The sequence below is a fragment of the Limulus polyphemus genome, unplaced genomic scaffold (genome assembly GCF_000517525.1).
Source record: "Limulus polyphemus unplaced genomic scaffold, Limulus_polyphemus-2.1.2 Scaffold3519, whole genome shotgun sequence".
Classification (NCBI taxonomy): domain Eukaryota; kingdom Metazoa; phylum Arthropoda; class Merostomata; order Xiphosura; family Limulidae; genus Limulus; species Limulus polyphemus.
Window position 1 is genome coordinate 45,481 of NW_013669129.1, and position 6,707 is coordinate 52,187.

General features: G+C 31.8%; 1 protein-coding gene across 4 annotated transcripts in view; it reads left to right on the forward strand.

Annotated features, from left to right (window-relative positions):
* The first annotated feature begins 322 nt into the window (after positions 1–322).
* LOC106469507 (integral membrane protein GPR155-like) overlaps positions 323–6,707 on the forward strand; it is a 75,129-nt gene continuing 68,744 nt past the window's right edge. For 3 of the 4 annotated variants that reach the window (XM_022398044.1, XM_022398046.1, XM_022398047.1), the window contains exons 1-2: positions 323–556; positions 978–1,061. The gene's annotated coding sequence lies outside the window, so the exon portion shown is untranslated. Of the gene's footprint in view, positions 557–593; positions 1,062–6,707 lie in introns of those variants that run through there. The other variant, XM_022398045.1, reaches the window with a different exon arrangement.

Consider the following 6,707-nt stretch of genomic DNA (forward strand, 5'->3'; position numbering starts at 1 on the left):
AGCACAATTAAAGACCATCTATCATTTACAATAATGTATATTGTGCCAGTAAGATTTTACCAATAATTTTGATTTTTTAAAGAATTTTAGTTTTCAATATTTTCTCTTTATTTTGTTGATAAGTGTTTATGGGAACGTGAATAAGCTTGGTCTCCCTTTATCTAATTAGAGATCAGGATAATGTAGAATTAATATATTCCTCTAGGCCATAATGTCTTTTTCTAATGCACGCGAACTGCGAAACTGGCTCACGTCAGCAAGTAGCCCGTTAAATATCTTTATACGCTAATATTCCTGCATTCTATTCGATGTGACAGCTAAGTAGAGGACCAACCAGCAGCTTGATTCTCCCCTGACGTTGGTGTTTCTTGCAAAGCTTAAGTAATATGAAGCCTGCTTTCTAAGTCTAATAAGACGATTTATTTATAGAAAACCAACATTCAGACCTCGTTAATAATTTTAAAGCATTTTAAAGTTAGCTGTAGAACAGATTCGACAACTATTTGCAGCATCCAGGTGTCTAGTGTTTCATAGTTATTATTTACATCTTATAAACGTGAGTATCCAAAACGTTTTTCGACTTTAGAGTTTATGTTTTCACGCGAAATTGATGCAACTAATGTGTTGGATACTGCATTTTTTGGTTCCTGTTTAATGTGAGTTTATTTCTTTATAAATCTCGACCATCTGTTGAAACCACAATTCTATAAACTACTCAGAGTTATTGTATTTATAAGTCGTTTGCATCAGAGGTTAAATGTCACTAACAGCTGCTAAATATTTGACAGGATCTCTGTGTTTATAAGGTAAACAGCCAAGATTTTAATTTTCAATAAAGGACAAATTTAGATGTTTTCATCTCGGTCAACAACTGCTTTATGAAAACTAAATATCGCCCAGCGTTGTTCTTTTCTTAACTGAAAAAACTGGTGCGTTTCAATGTTAGATGTTAACTTCAAAGAGATTTAATCTTCTAGTGGACGAACAAATAGGCAGTGGAGGAGTTCAATGTAACTCGTTGAGAGATCAACTATTTACATCCGGATATTCAATACTTGAAAGTAAGTACAAACGAGAATATTATGTTTTATTTATCATTATATCTATAAAATTAACTTCTGAAAAGAAATATAATTAAACTTTTTTCAGTGTATGTAAACGTGGGTTATCATTAAGGAAAAACTAAAGTAATACAGTGGGCAACTTAACTCACTGTATAAATAAATAGTGTATTTGAAAACAAAAACAAATAGGTTAGAGCCAGAGGTCGTCAATAAGCATGTTGCCTGTAAGTGCACCATATCTGTGTCAACGGCAGAATTAAAGGAAGGGCCTCTTCCAACATCAAATTGGTAGTCGATTTATTTTCTATCGAAAAATAGAGTATAACATTTGTTTACAAGAATGACACAAAAATACAGCTTTGATTGATGTAGGTTTGAAATCCCTCCCAGTGGCACAGCAGTATGTCTGCGGACTTACAATGCTCGAAACCGGGTTTCGATACCCGTGGTGGGCAGAGCATAGATAGCCCATTGTGTAGCTGTGTGCTTAGCTTCAAACTAAAGGAATTAAATATTAATTTCTGTATAGAATAATTAGTTTAGTGAAGTTTAATTTAGTACTATTGGTTTGTTAAAATTTTTCCAATACGTTTTCCAGTGCTTAGTAGGATCGCAAAGACTTACAAAATTGAGTTGTACAAAAATTATGTAAATCTTCGCTAATTACTTATGATTAATTACAATATTGTATTCTATAAAAACATAGAAATATTACATTTCATTCTACGTTACGGCCAGTCAAAGTATTAACTGCATTGTAAAAACATTAGATCAATAATTAATATTTATGTATTGCTACCGATGACACATTAACTTCATAGTAATAATAGTAGTAATATTAATCTCTTCTCTAAGGTTTTGAGAAATATAATTGTTAGTTTTAGAAAATCTGTCTTAAAAACATATTTCACACGATTTGAATAAAAAACACATTCAGGTGGTTAGGGCGCTCGACTCGCAATCTGAGGGTCGCGGGATCGAATCTCCGTCCTGCCAAACATGCTCGCCATTTCAGCCATTGGGGCACTATGTTATGTTACGGTCAATCCCACTATTCGTTGGTAAAAGAGTAGCCCAAATGATGACTAGCTGCCTTCCCTCTAGTCTTACACTGCTAAATTAGGGACGGCTAGCTCAGATAGCCCTCGTGTAGCTTTGCGCGAAATTCAAAACAAACAAACAGTTGCATAGGAATATGAGAATATTCTTTTATTTTAAAAATCTAATTGGATACTCTAATTACAGTAAAACATAGCAAACTCACATCGAAGTTGGCTTTCCATTTCTCTGTTTGTATCATTACTTCCAGTAGGATGGAACAAGTAATATCAGGAACTTCTAATAACCACCAAACATTTAAAACGTCTAAAGCTGAAAGACCTTATCTTGGTGCGCTCTTTTTTAATAACTAAACTATGTGATAGTAATTAATATTGCTCTAGCGATTGTACCTACGTAGAAGGAATCAACTTAACCTACTGTGAGAACATTTTCTTGATATCTTGGGCCTGAATAGGTTTAGATTTTTCTCGACGCTCCACTACAGAAAATAAGCTCAGTATGCATCTCCGTAGGTATCAGTCACAGATATATGCAATAAAGAATACTATATGACATGGTTAAATTAAGTGAAATTTTATACAATTTGTTACCTAAGCTGTGAAGTATGCGTCTGCTCAAACTTTTACTGAAAAAGTTTTAGATATATTGTGACCTATGCTGTGGTCTCTGGTTTTCAGTTACTGAAAAAGTTTTAGATATATTGTGACCTATGCTGTGGTCTCTGGTTTTCAGTTACTGAAAAAGTTTTAGATTTATTGTGACCTACGCTGTGGTCTCTGGTTTTCAGTTACTGAAAAGTTTTAGATTTATTCTGACCTATGCTGTGGTCTCTGGTTTTCAGTTACTGAAAAAGTTTTAGATTTATTGTGACCTACGCTGTGGTCTCTGGTTTTCAGTTACTGAAAAAGTTTTAGATTTATTGTGACCTACGCTGTGGTCTCTGGTTTTCAGTTACTAGAAAAAGTTTTAGATTTATTGTGACCTATGCTGTGGTCTCTGGTTTTCAAGTATTATTACAGTACACTTGCTCTCAAGAATGTCAACGATTTTATCAAAGCTAAATCAGCATTTCAAATCCCCGCCTTTCAACGAACACAAGATACAAACTTTTATGAAGAGTGGCTATACACCCAGAAAACATGTTTTGCGAGCTTCGAACAGGCACACCCTCTCTTTCTCGTAATGCCTCATGCCTCACAAGAGATATAAAATTCCAGCAGGCCTCCATGTTGAGCCTTAACATTGATCAAAAGCCCTCGTATGGAAGCAACTTAGAGACAATCGTAGAAATGCTCTTATTCATGCTTCTTATTAGAAAGTCAAATTTGGCTAATTAAAAATAATACTTTTTAAACATTTCCAATCCTATTGCTACGTTACGTCACAATTAATATACCTTAACAAAGAATATACATAGCAAGCTTCAATATTATATGCCATACAATGCAACTCTAGTGTTAACGCCGCTTCAATACCATTAAAGAAAGAAGTGTATTACGTATTATGCAATTGACTTTTTTATAAAAAAAAAAACTACATAAAGGTGACATTTTGTTTTGCACAGTAAATTCTATAGCTCGCCTTAGAGTCGTATATATTTTGAGATACAGGCACAAACATAGACATTAGTTTTGGCTCTTTTCTGAGTTTTGCTTGAGTGTCACGTAAATATCGATCGTTCAGCAAATAACTGCCACCAAATACTCAGGATAGACGTACTTATTCCTGTCGATAATTGTTGTTCTTATCTGTTGAAATATGCTTAGGGTAAAGTTAAAGTAATTATTATTTTCAGAAAAATTTTGGAATATTGAAAAATCAGCAGAAAAAAATATGTCTAATTTATGATACATGAAAGATCAGTGTATGTCATCGTCCTCATATTAACTCTTTTGACAAGAAGTAGGTCGGTTATAGCTTTCACTTCATCTGAAAAAATGAAAGCCTAAGGGAGAGGGAGATATGCCATGAAACCTGTTTCAGGATACAGGCACGTTATTTTTTAAAGGGCTGTAGGTACATATTGAATACGACGTCAAACACCAAATTTCTATCATATCTTATCTTGATGTGAAAATGCACACTGAAGTATTTGTACTAAATTAATGTTCAATATATTTTCAGAGATGAATTCATGGTCCTTGTTTAAAATAAGTTTATAATAGGAAGGTTAAACATTTGGAAAATAATATCAACAAAAAATATACAATGACAATTGTATTATTAAATGCATATATACTCGTATGGAAATCGGCACAGTTTTATTCTTAAATGTTTATATATTTCTACGACAACCTGTAGAGTAATGTTCTTAAATGTTTATATACTCGTATGACAACCTACATAGTTGTGCTCTTGAATGTTTATATGCTCTTAGGCAACTTGCACAGTTGTATTTATAAAGGCTTATATACTAATGCGACAACCGGCACAATTTTATTATTAAACATTCATAAACTTATACGACAACTAGTACAGCTGTTTTACTAATTTTTTATATACTCGTATGACAAACTGCACAATAGGATTGTAAAATGGTTATAAAGTTTTATGAAAACCCGTAGATATATATTCTTAAAAGTTTATATATTCCTATGACAACAGGCAAAGTTATATTCTTGAACGTTGGATTTTTAAACATTTAGATAGTAGTATGATAACCTGAAAAGTTGTATCATTAAACGTAGTCTTTTGAAAAAGCTTACATTTTCTTATGATAGCAACATAGTTGTATTATTAATTATTTATTCACTCGTATCACAACCAGCACAGTTGTATTGTTATATATATATACGCTAGTATGACAACCAGCACAACTGTATTATTAAATATTTATTCACTCGTATGAGAAGTTGTACAGTTTTATTATTAGCCATTTATACATTAGTATGAAACCCTGTTTATACTTTCATAATAATTTGAACATTTTTTACCTTATATTTGTGTAACCCTTTTTAAGACTTCAAGTAGTTTTTGCATTGTATTCAGCATTTAATGTGTGAAATATCAAATTGCTCAACAACTCAGGAATTTTCCATTAAGTTTTTATGGTTTATACTTCTACAGTTCGTCTTCTCATTACTCCGAGACTACTTGGTAAAAGCAATACTTCCTTTTATTAATTTCGCTTTATTTATTTTTAGTACGTGCATATTTTGAACACTCGCGTGGTGACTGGCTCAAAATGAATTTCCGTCTGAATTTAATTGGATCTTTGTGAGATTTATTAAGTCCAGACACTCAGTCAATAGCTGAACAATATGAGCAAACTTATTAATATCATCCTTTGAGTTGGCGTACATCTTCCCAGGCGATATTAGGTTTGTATGACAATTAAATCCAAAGCGGAGAGGATCTTTTTTTCTGTGGTAAACTAAGTCTGTAGATTAGGGCGTTGTTTGTTAATGCTAGAGAAGCTTTAGTGTCATTTCCGCTTCACTAAAATCAAGAAGACTTTGATGCTGATTTTCTCTGTGTTGTAAAACAGAATCAATATATATGAAAAGAGTGACGTTAATTTTGAAAAGCAATAAGACGTCGTTTCCAAAGTGTGGATACTGGTTATGCGTAATCAGTAATAAAATTCAGAGATGGAAATGAAAGGTTTATTTTGTAAGAATAGAGTGGTTTCTTATCCAGAAAGATTTTTTGATACTATAATGTAGATATTTAAGTCATATTTTAATAGGTTTTTGTGTATTGTTGTCTTATAGATTCGTAGTTTGAAGATATTTAAGTTTTCACTAGCTGAATATTTCTATTTCCAGTTTAAGTTCTGAAGTTGACATTTTAGGTATTTACTTATATTTTATCACTATGCATTTTCTGTAATAAAATACATTTTATAAAAGAGACATAACTAACAGATAATTCTGTGACAACTTCCAAAACTAAAATATATATTGTGTAAGAATAGCGTTAATATGGATACATGTAACTTACTCTTGTTTGATGGAGCAAACTACCAAATCTTCATTTATATCAGAACTATAACTCTTTTACATTCTTAAACAATCTGTATTCTTCCTAAAAAGACAAATGCTTCCCATAATTCTAAATTTATAAAATTCTATTATTCGAAAAAAGTAATGTATAGTACACCAACAACAGACATATAAAACCAGGTCATAAGCGGCAAAATGGAGTCGTTTTCAGGTGATTTTAACGTTTAATGGATTATTCATTAAAGATATAGAAATATTGTTGTCTCGCTCCTCTTTTTCTGTTTCTTATAATGAAATTTGTATTTCTTTGAATATACAGATTCTGTTGCATCATATTCTTTGTTTTTTGCATGTTGAAGTTAGCAAAATTATTTCGCTTAAAAATAAGTAGTGAAAATAATATTTTGTTTGTATTTAACATTTGAAGACGACTTAAAGTAGATCCAAGAGCTGATAATTTTATGATTGTAGACAATCTTTTAAAACTTAATGTTATTTATGTGTATAATTTAGCAATCAATAATATTTTAAATGGACTAGCTCAATACCAAAGCCGAATCACAGAAGGAAACAAAGCAATTTACTTATGTAACGTTAATAAGTTCTAATTAATTAAAAACCTCTCTCTCTCTCTCTC